The 10,976-nt window shown below is 44.9% G+C and overlaps 1 protein-coding gene across 1 annotated transcript in view; it reads right to left on the reverse strand.

Moving 5' to 3' along the window:
* LOC142803907 (neprilysin-1-like) overlaps positions 1-10,451 on the reverse strand; it is a 50,114-nt gene extending 39,663 nt beyond the window's left edge. Inside the window, exon 1 of the mRNA XM_075890198.1 lies at positions 10,433-10,451. The gene's annotated coding sequence lies outside the window, so the exon portion shown is untranslated. The remainder of the gene's footprint in view (positions 1-10,432) is intronic.
* Between the last annotated feature and the right edge of the window lie 525 nt (positions 10,452-10,976).

The raw sequence follows: 10,976 nt of genomic DNA on the forward strand, positions 1-10,976 counted from the left end.
ATACACCATGAACCCAGTAAAAGAAAAATCACTTCATTGCTTCGAGCTGTACACACGTTTCACGTCGCTTTTCGCAGTGTTTGGATTAACGTCACATTTCGATCAATGCGTCCAACATGTATACACGTTATGCGTAATATAAGAAGAAACACTTGTTTAATGTATCCAGCGAATATGCCTGCCATGAAACCAGACTTTGTTCGCCAAGTTTTGGAGAGTGCGGTTATGATGAAATGTGTACGCTTCCATCAACATGAAAAAAAGACAATCAGTGATGCACAACTAATGAAGGTGGTATCAACACTACCAGTAGATGAGTTACTCCCGAACTGTCAGTGCCAACAATCAAAGTATAAATAGTGCTATTTATAGTTGATTCAATAGCACTTCAGAATATATGAAACTTACCACGCGAATTTATTCAAGCGTAATCTCTGGTGCTGAAGTGTTTGGTAAATGGTGGAGAAGGAAGAGAGGACTGAAGGGCGAGAAATTCGACAACCTCGTGTTTCTGCGTGAGGCCTGATACATAATCAAGGTGACATATTGAGCTGTATAGGGGTGGAAGCTGTTTAAAAGCCGGAACTGCACGGCTTCAAATTGATGTTACATTTTATGATTTTGAAATGGAAATATGTATGTTTATGCTTGTTATTAGTAAAGGAGTAGTGGTTGCTTTTGAATATTTGTTGCGTGAACACCGAAGCCGTCATTTTCACTCCGGACAAAATATGTCTCAAAAAGAAAATTGCACAAGAACTAAGCGAATAGGCTATTGCAGATATCAGGCTCTTTCATATGTGTTTTTAATATTCACGTTCAGCAATGGCGTATTCTGAATTACGCGACAAGATAATTGCCGTTACTAATATTAGGGACTGACTTTCTGATTTCCCTATGCATATTTATGGATGCAAGCATAGTTCAGCGGCACAGGAAAAATCTGCAGTTTCCTACTCAATCGATAGCTCTAATAGAGCCACTGATGCCAACAGTAGTGAATTTGCCACTGTTTCCAACAATCATGAAGCTTCGTTTATTGTTCGTGTTATCTCACGCGAATTACGTAAGGCATGTGATGTGCAGCATGGTGTGAATTACACGAACTGCAATATTGTACTGTGGTCAGTATCTAGCTGCAATGTCGCAACGCGCATGACAACCATTCCTGTTTTACGGCAATGTGAATCAGTTCTGGCTAAGAGAAGGTAAATCAGTATCTTGGTAGATGCGGCTGAGTCAGAGAATTCTTTCAGGCTACAAATTCCAGCGACCAAGGCACCCTGATTGTATCTTTAAGAGAGTGCAGAAAGTAGAGCGGGTGTAGGTTCGTGCTTTGAGAAACTGGGCATCCATAATAGTAAAGTGTGAGTTTCGTAACCGCCAAAACGAGAGCAATGGAATTGCGCTCTGCCATGAAATTATTACCTTCGGGGCAGATAAGAGACGGGTGGCGTATGAGATAATGAAATCATGGCAATGTTGACGTAAAGCTAGCACTGCGCCGATGTCATGACCATCTGCATCCATGTAAATCTTAGTAGGAACAGCAGGGTCACAGTAAGCCAAAATCAGAGGAGTTGTGAGGAGTGTGTAGAGAATCGAGAACGCAGAGCTGTCTCCTGAGCCCCATGAAAAAAAAAGACACCTTGCTTGAGGAGCTTCGTAAGAGGCCTCGCTATTTTCGCAAAATTTTGCATGAATCGCTGGAAGTAAGAACATATTCTGAACAAGCAGCCAACGTTCCTTCAAATATTGTGTAATAGTATAAAATGTTGCGCGAGTTGATTTGAGGACATTCTCGCCTTCCGTTTTCCCGTCTACTGTGTGCACGCCACAACGTTTCAAAGATTTTTCTTTACAGAGTATGGCATAAGAAAGTTCTTGACTGCATTGATGTTTTTCTGGATGTGGTTGTACATCATTAGTTTCCACCTAATGGCCAAGAATAGTTATTTGGTGGCGTCCGCCATAACATTTCGATCAGTTCAACAGCTGGCCAACGCGATGGAAAATGTACATGATGGCAACAGAAGTTTCATGTTAGTTTGGGAAAAGGCAAAATAATGGCATCGTTCATGCAAAATAAACAACTGACCATTCCAAGCCACTGCGCGGAGTCTATCATGTGTTCTAAAGTTGCTGCAGTATTACAAATGCTGAGTGGCGTTACATTGAATTTTTATAGCCAATCTAAAGCGACAAATGCCGTATTTTTACGTTCCATATAACCAATTTCGATGTGCCATTGGCCGAAACGTAACTCTTTCGAAGAGAAATAGCTGACGCCTTAAAGGCAACCAACGACATAATTTGTTTGTGGCAGAGGGTAAACATTTTTTGTTATTTTCGTAAGGTGTGTGGCCGACGCAGAAACGTCGTGAGCCACTTTTTAGGAGCTAACACATGTGATACCGAAGAGCTACACGACGACAGAATTAAGTGCTTGGTGAACATTTTGTTGACTACACTATAGATAAATCGACGCTGTGTCGCTGACATGCGATACGGATGCTTATGAATGTGCGGCCCATCAGCGGTGTTGATGTCATGGGCAACGTCAATGGCTTTCCCCACTATGCAACCAGTGATATGAAAATCGTCTATGTATACGGCCGAAACACCCGGTGGAGTTCGCCAATCTGCTGCGGTGTTTAACTCGGAGCGATGATCGACCTAATAGTGCTGTCAGGACAAATATTCGGCTGGTGCTGAGCATAACAATAAAATAAGCAGCCACTGTGAAAGTATCATCTGCATTGTCTTTTGAGGTGCAAAGCAATACCACAGAAATGCCTTGAGATGGCCCTGGTGGTGTCGAGCTAAAACTGCGTTTCAGGAGAGAATTTGAGTTCTCTGGGAGAAATAAGAAATAAAAAGATGTGTGGCAACGTAACACCGTTGGTAATGAGAACATCCGTGGCAGGTTTCAGTAAATAGCCGTTCTCGAGAAATGGTGGTTTTGATGCAAACTCAACGTAGGTAAGCGTTTGGGTCGGAAGCGCTCTCCGGCAGTTCAGAAGAGACTGGGCCGTGGTGCGAAAGGGTTGGTGTTGGACAAAAGAACACGGTGCTTGCTCGCAGAGTAGTCAATAGGTGCAGAATGCACGGACAGGAAGTCAATGCCTAGGAATAAGTAATGCGGACACATTTAGAGGACAGCGAAGAGACCAGTTGTGTGGTGATTAGCGGTGCTTACTTGAGTGGAGCTAATTTCAACAGGTTCTGTTGTTAAAATGAGTAGGTATGACAGAGTTTTTGGTTGCTGTAAGTGATCCAGCGCCCCCTCAAGCGGCTGCAACACTTATTTGGGAATATATGAGCGCACAATGTAGAAGGAAGGAAGCACTTGACACGAAGGACGCTGACGGAAAAAAATTGACGCTATGTCGCTGATGCGCAATATGAATGCCTATAAATGTTAGACCCATCAGCAGTGTTGATGCCGTCGACGACACAAATTGCTTTCCCCAATAGACGATCGATGGTATAAGAAACGTCGATGTATATGACCACAGAGCCCGGTGTAGTTGGCCAATCTGCTGCGGTGTTAAACTCGGAACAATATTCGGCATACTAGCACAACTAGGGCACGTATTTGGCGGGTGTTGAACAAAGGATTAAAAGAAGGAGCCACCATTAAAGCATCCACTGCATTGTCTTCTGAGTTACGAAGTAATGCAACAGAGATGCCTTGCGATGGCCATCGCGGTGTCGAGCTATCCTGTCAAGTGCTTCCTTTCTTCTACCTTCTGCGCTCATATACGTCCACATTATGTCCACAACTGGCCCGGTATTCCACTTTATTGAACTGCAACACTTAGTTTCCTGAACGTGGACGCCGTTAGAAGGTGGGAGGAAAGTGGCTGGTGGGCCTGGGGTGGTGAAGTTGGTATTGTGGAGAGAGGCAATATCGGGGATCACTCTTAGATTTCTGGTGGGCGTGCTGGTCTGGGCTGGTCTCATTGCGGTAAACATGGTGAGCAGTGAAGGAACGCAAGTAAGTATGGTTGGACCCCAGTGACTCTTGCAATGGCAACACATGTGCTCGATACGGTGCCAGGAGAAGCATACTGGTGTGTCATCATGTGTTTTCTACGGGTACGAGAGGATTCGGCCCTTCTAAAAGCACTCCGTTTGCTGGCAACACTATTTGAATTAACAAACATGGCTACGTGAAACAAGGTCAACGCCAAAAGCATATGTCAGGGGGCTAGTTGGTAAGAGATTATTAAAAAAATCATAGGCAACCCCCCTGAAGCTAACCATGATGAGATGAGAAGCAGCAGCAGTGCGCACGACGTTGACACGACTGAAATAGGCATTGACGTGAGTGCTTGCAGAACGGTTTCAAGCGACACTCGGTGTCGCCTTTACTTGAATGAACCACAAAGACACGGTGGGAGGGGTGGGTTTCGTCTAAATTTCATTGTAGGGAAACGAGCCCAAAAAGTGTTTCCACTTGATGTGCGCTCGAGCATTGCGGGTAGTGGAGAAGGTGACATGATAGAAAAGTGTGTTGCGAGTGGGCGGAGAAGCAACACCACCTAGGTGTGTTGAAAGAACCCGGCAGGTCCTGTGGGTGAGGGAGAAAGCGACATCAACCCGCAGCTGCGACTTGACTGAATTGGCATCGTTACAACTGCGGGGGGGGGGGGGGGGGTACCCGGTGTGGCGCGTTTGCACGGAGAAACAGGACAGCGTTATACAGGCTGGTCAAAGAGGTGCTTTGCATCTAAAAAGAAAGCCACAACTTCGCCGCAAAGGTGAAGAAATGAACGCGATAGCAACAAACTGGAAGGCCACGTGCAAAATTGCAAGCATATCTAGACGTTCCCGGCGTTTCTCATGCCAAAATGACGCGCGAAACGCGCTCACAGGTACAGATGAACGCGAGTCAGCGTCTCAGTTCTCACTTCGCCGTGCCTGAAAAGTGCGCCCTTTTCGCAAACGGAGGTGGTGAAACGATGACAGTGACCTTTATGCACCCAGTAACTACGACAGAATCGTTCCGGCGAAGGGCGCAAGGCTAGCCAAGACTTGCAATCCGCCCCACTGCAAGATAAGGGCGCGCGATTGAGCGTACATCCCCTTATTGTCTACGCGGGCCAAAGCACGTGTGAGAAATGAGAGCCGCTGTGCGCTCACTGCACCGTCTTGCTGATAATGCTGGAAACACGAAAGTCTCCCCACCCCCTGAGATGCCTGCAACAGCGGTAAGTGATAGATATGAATAGCTTGCCGTTTTGAAGTTCAAGAAGCTACCCATCGGTAGCTCAGTGGTTAACGCCCTCGCATTCACCACGCCGAGGTCCAACTTTCGATTCCTAGCGCCGGAGTCTTATTTCTGGATTTTTTTCCTTATTTGCGTTTTCATATATATAGATACGTATATATATACGGAGCATGACATCGACGTCGACGCCGACGCCAGCGCAAAATCCAACTGAGAGTGTCCTAATAATTGCTGTCGCAATAAAATTTCACTGTACTGACTGTACGGAAAATCTAACTGTACGAGACACCAAAATTGAAGTGGACAGGATAATCGTAGACCTGTACACGTCGATCTGCGCTCACCCAGCGATTGTTCTATCCTCCTCGTTTCTAGTGCAGTTATATATTTTTGAATTAGTGTGAACGCGGCACTGTGCATTGGCGCTGTGCTCAAGATTTTTTATTTTTGCTTTCGGAAGGTGAAAGGGTGCTCGTTGCCCACTGCCTTGTTTACATCAGCATACTGAATTTCACAGGCGTAACAACGAAAGTAGTCGCGCTGTGCCAGCAAACAGTGAGCTTCTTTACGAAGCGTGTTAGATTTTGTTTTAAATCTACAACCAGTTCAGTGAAGTCGAAGTTGAAGAAGGCGACTGCGCATGTGAAGCGAGCCTCTCCGAAAGATTGAAGCACTTGTGCGCTGCATTGCTGCACTTCTACAGGTAAGGCTTTAACAGTTTGTTTAGAAAAAATTATTGCCAAAAACGTTAATAACACTCAACAGCACACTTCCTTCTTTGACATACTCTAAAGTTGATGAAAAAAACAGACGTCATTTTAGGTGCGAAGCTCCATATAGCGTAACTCGTTCGTCCCTCGTAGCCGTTGTACTATGTAACAAGTATAACATTTTGATCTCGAAGGTGGCGCCGGGGAGAAACTTTTTTTGTGCGTTGTTGAACAATAAAAAATAGTGCTCAATGTACATGTCAATGGCTGCTAATAGGGAATGAGAGACAAGATCATTCGGCTTTTAGTTAACGCGCATGCTGCGATCCCCAATAGCAGCCATTGGCATGTACATTCAGCACTATCTGACAAGAAAGGGTTACTACGTTATACTCGCTGCGTGCAACCTCCTTAGTTTTAGAAAGGTTTAGTGAGCGTTGAGCCGCAGTGCCATGTTTACAATGAACTATAGAATATACCATGAATGAACTCGAGGTCGTTAAAGTTTGAAGTAGATACGAAGCGCAAGCCATAAGAAAGTAACAGCCGAATTCTTCTGTCTTTCGTTTCACATTAGCAGCCATTGGTATGTACATTGAGCACTATCTGCCAGGAAAAGGTTGCTACGTTATACTCGCTGGGCGTAACCTCCTTGGTTTTAGAAAGGGTTAGCGAGCGTTGGGCCGCAGTTCCATGAGTACCGTAAACTAGTATATACCATCAACTCGAGGTGAAAAGGTGGGAAGTAGACCCGAAGCGCAAGCCGTAAGAAAGTGTGCGTGTGCCATCTCTCGTATAGTCCTTGGAATGTCCGCTGGATGGCGGTGCTTCTATATGGGAAATATATGATGAAAATATATGAGATGGTGGTACTTCGAGTGTTGAATAATGGACGAACGCACACACAGACAGGTGCATGGATGGACGCATGAACGGACGCAGGGACGGATGCATGTACGAATGCAGGGACGGACGCACGAACATACTGAGGCATGGATGGGCGTATGGATGCATGGACGGTCACACAGACGGACGCATGGACGGACAGAAGCAAGAACGAATGGACGAACAAATGCTCCGCCCCACTCTCGATCATTCACTCCGTGGATATGCTGCCAATTTTTTTTAAGTAACTCTGTGCTGCGGCTAATGTTTCCGATTGCTTGTACCCTATTGAGTTACGTCGTCCCGCTAAAAGCTGACTGTGAATGGCGTTCGTTTTCCTAACAAACAGAGTTATATTTGGGTCCGTGTATCTTCATATAAGTCAGATTGTTGTTTTGATTGTAACAGGAACGCCACTATCTTTTCTTTCCCTGGTGCTTATGATAAGGTTTTCAATAAATAAGGCCTTGTGCATCTGAACACTACCTTCTTTGTGTTCGCAATGCTTGATAGTGAAAGCAGATACACTCACACACGCTACGCATGCACGGAGTTGCACATGTGTGTTAGACGCTGCAGAGCCTACAAAAATGTCAGCCGTACGACCCAGGTGAGAGTAATATTCCTCATAACAGCAAGCGTAATATTAAATGTCACAAACTCATTTCAAATCAAAGTAAAATATTTTATGAGTTTCGTAACGTTTATGCAAACTAGCGTTTGGTGTTGCAGAAAAATTGTAATAATACATCACTAAGAAACAAGCCTGTCCCAACATAAATTGGGCTGGACGGTGTCGGAAAGAGAACAAGTGGCACGCCCACAAGTAAATGCTTCACAAGCGGGAATGATAGTTTTCTGCAGTTTATCTTTATTTTAGTGTGAGATGACAAGCCTAAACTGTCAGCGCACCCCGTTTAATGAGAACATAGCAGAGTCTGTAGGTATTTCAAGCTTAACACAGGCCTGAGCACCGAACGTTTGGTCATAATCAACAGTTTTAGGTTTCACTGCTACAGTTCACGTGGAAGAAGCAAGTGTCTGAGACAGGGGCTGAGTGAAAAAATTTTCCTGTGAGATACATTCATTCTTTATGCATTATGCATACTCGCGCATGTGCTTGTGCCTATGTGTACAGATATGCGAAATAAAGAAAACGTAAGAGGAGAGAATACATGGACCTAATTTTAAAATAGGTAGCAAGCACTACGACTTGAGTTGAAAAGAATCATTCGTTAAAAATAGGCTCACTCACACAAGATAACGAATTCCGTAAAGCGCTCAGCTAAATAAACAAAACTGTATTTCCTTCTCTTTGGGAAACGCGCCTATCGACAGGATTGTACAAACTATAAGTAACTAAGTATTCACCAGGCAGAATGAGTTTGTCGTGAGCGAATCGATTAAAATAAGCTACCATATATTGTCCGTTACCTTCGTTACAAAGCGTAAGTTTCTTATTTACACCATTCTCCATAACGCGTCTTCTGCATCCTTCTGGAAGTTATAGAACGACACGTTTCAATATTTCCCCCGAAATTCCACACATTGCGGCACACAGCAATGGTCTTTGAGCATCGTTTTCTTTTTTTGGATTCGGGAGTGCGGCAAGGCATAAATAAAAGAAACTATGTGGTCATTTATGAACGAACAACATAGTAACATCTACTCTCAAGATTGGCCTTGATAGCACCGTTCTCAGGCGCGGCCACTAAGGGGCGAGCACTCAGTTGAAATGCCTAATTGCGGAAGGCTGATGGAGAGCAGGACAGAGGTCGACTAGTAGTTGTTAATTGTGGTTGGAAGTCGGCGCGGAAAAGCGTCGAAATAAAGCAAATACCTATGCTGGTGATTTTTCGCCGTACTACCACTTGAACGATCGCCAAGCGTAACCTACGAGAAGGCCAGAGTATGTGTCCTATTGTAGCTGGGGGCGGCCGCTTCAAGATCACGCCTGAGAATTGGTGCTAAATAATTGCAAGTGTGTGGTTGGCGATACGTGTTGAGTCACAATAAGGTGGCCGCCGTATGCGGAAGGTGCTACAACTGCTTTGGGATGCGCTTGGTTTGAGCATGTTACATGCGGCGACATTCTTGAATTATGGCATCAACAGGCGTTGATAGTGATGATGATGGAAAAGGTTTATTTCTACAAGTTATGTACAGGGAGTGTGGGGAGTGGCCCTTGATCGGTCATCCCGCACAAACACTAGGTGGGCCCTCCTTTACAGGAGCTCTCTTGCATCGCTGAACCGAGGGCCGTCTGGTAACAGCAGCTGATCAGGGCTGCCTACCAGCCTTCCCGAAAGTATTTGTTAGAGTGACGAGGTTGGGAGTTTTTCGGCACACCCACGCCATGTGAGAAGTCTCACAGGAATTTCGTTGCAGTTTGGGCACTTTCCCTTGCAAGCAGGGTTGAAGTGTTGAAGATTGCCTAGAACAATAAAGTTTTGGGTAGAGGCGAATGAAGGCTCTCTCCCCCACCTTTGTGAGCCCTTAACGGGTTTGAGTCAAACCGCATAGCGGAATTGATAAAATGGACGAAGCGTTCATAAATATCAGCCTGTTGAACGCTTCATCGGCAAAACGCTTGAGGAAGTTCCCAGCCTTTTCCGGCTGGGACATGTTCTCAACGGCTTTGTGGCAGTGGGCTTGGACATTTTCACCATTACTGGTGTAGGACTCGGTGGAAGCTTCAGCAGGAGTACATAATTCATTCTTTGCAGCTTGTCGATGGCAAAGCTACGAAGCAAAGGGTTAGCAAAAAGTTCACAAATCTTTTCCTCGAAGTTGTCTCAGCTTGGTATGTCATGCTCGTTGGTGTCATGCGAAGTACGAGAAATTACGTCGAAGTAAACTGTAATGTTAGCCACCAAGAATGTGGGTCCCACCTACAAATAGTGCTGACTCATTCGTAAAGGAGCAGCCATCGGTGAATGTCACAACCCTCGAGGCGGCAGAAAACACTGGGATCCTTGAAGAAGGGAAACGTGGGGAAAGCGGCTGGAGCGTCGGCAGGCAGGGTAGGCGGGTAGATGGACTAGTTAACTGGCGTACTAACGCACAGACATGTAGGGGCACAAACGAACAGGCCAAAGCGTATAAGCGGGATGACGTTCTGGGAGTTTATACCGAATCCTCGGCGAAATGCGTCCGCTTAGGTGGAACAATGATTATGGTACTTGGTACCCAATGCCCACGGGTTCAATCCCGGCCGCGGCGGTTGCATTTCTATGAAGGTAGAATAGAGGAGTCCCGTGTATTATGAGATCTTAGTCTTGTTAAAGAATATGAAAACGACAAATTTACAGGATAATATTTTTTTCTAGAATGCGCCATTCTTGTACAAAAGCCAAGGTTATTCTATGACATCAAACGTCTGTGGAAAACTCGTAAAAGTAATTTTAGCATTATTGATTGTGAATTCGCAGCATCAACATAGGAACAATTATTAATGAATACAAATTTTCGGGAAAAATGCAGTTAACGTGAAAGCCATATAGCAAAGAATACTACTGTGCAGTCTCCCTCGCAACCACGTGATCATCTGTTTTGAATCTGTGCACTGAAAATGGTAAACAACAAAACTAGCTATACTCACATTGTTCCTCGTAGGCGAGTATTTTTTCAGCGTATGGGTAGACTTCTGCAAAGGGTATTCCATACATAAGGAAAAGCCTGACGTAGTAGTCTGTGTTCATCCATGCCGGTTGCTGGCTCCTCCGCTTTAGCCAGCTTTCTTGTTCGCTGCTGTATTTCATCTACGATTAATAGAAGAAGAATATTTGTGTTGCATTCGTCATTCCCTGTGACGATAGAGATGGCACCATCCCTGTCGACTTTCGCGGTGACAACCAACAACTAAATCTACCTCATGAGAAAGGGAATTGGTAAGGTGCGAATAAAAGAATACGCATCTTTTTCACTATTTGGTGGTGATATAACAGACTCAGGTTTACGTAGGACACACAGTTCAAAATAGCGTCTTTATTAGGTTCTGTACAACAATGCCTCGGGCGTGGCAATCAAATGATCTTGAATAGCGTTTGAGACTCTGTAGAAAAAATTGCAAGCTCGTTGGAAGGAGCAAATACAGAGTGACTGCTATATTTACACTTCATACACTCCACAAAGACCTTCTTTTT

The sequence above is a fragment of the Rhipicephalus microplus genome, chromosome 3 (genome assembly GCF_043290135.1).
Source record: "Rhipicephalus microplus isolate Deutch F79 chromosome 3, USDA_Rmic, whole genome shotgun sequence".
Classification (NCBI taxonomy): domain Eukaryota; kingdom Metazoa; phylum Arthropoda; class Arachnida; order Ixodida; family Ixodidae; genus Rhipicephalus; species Rhipicephalus microplus.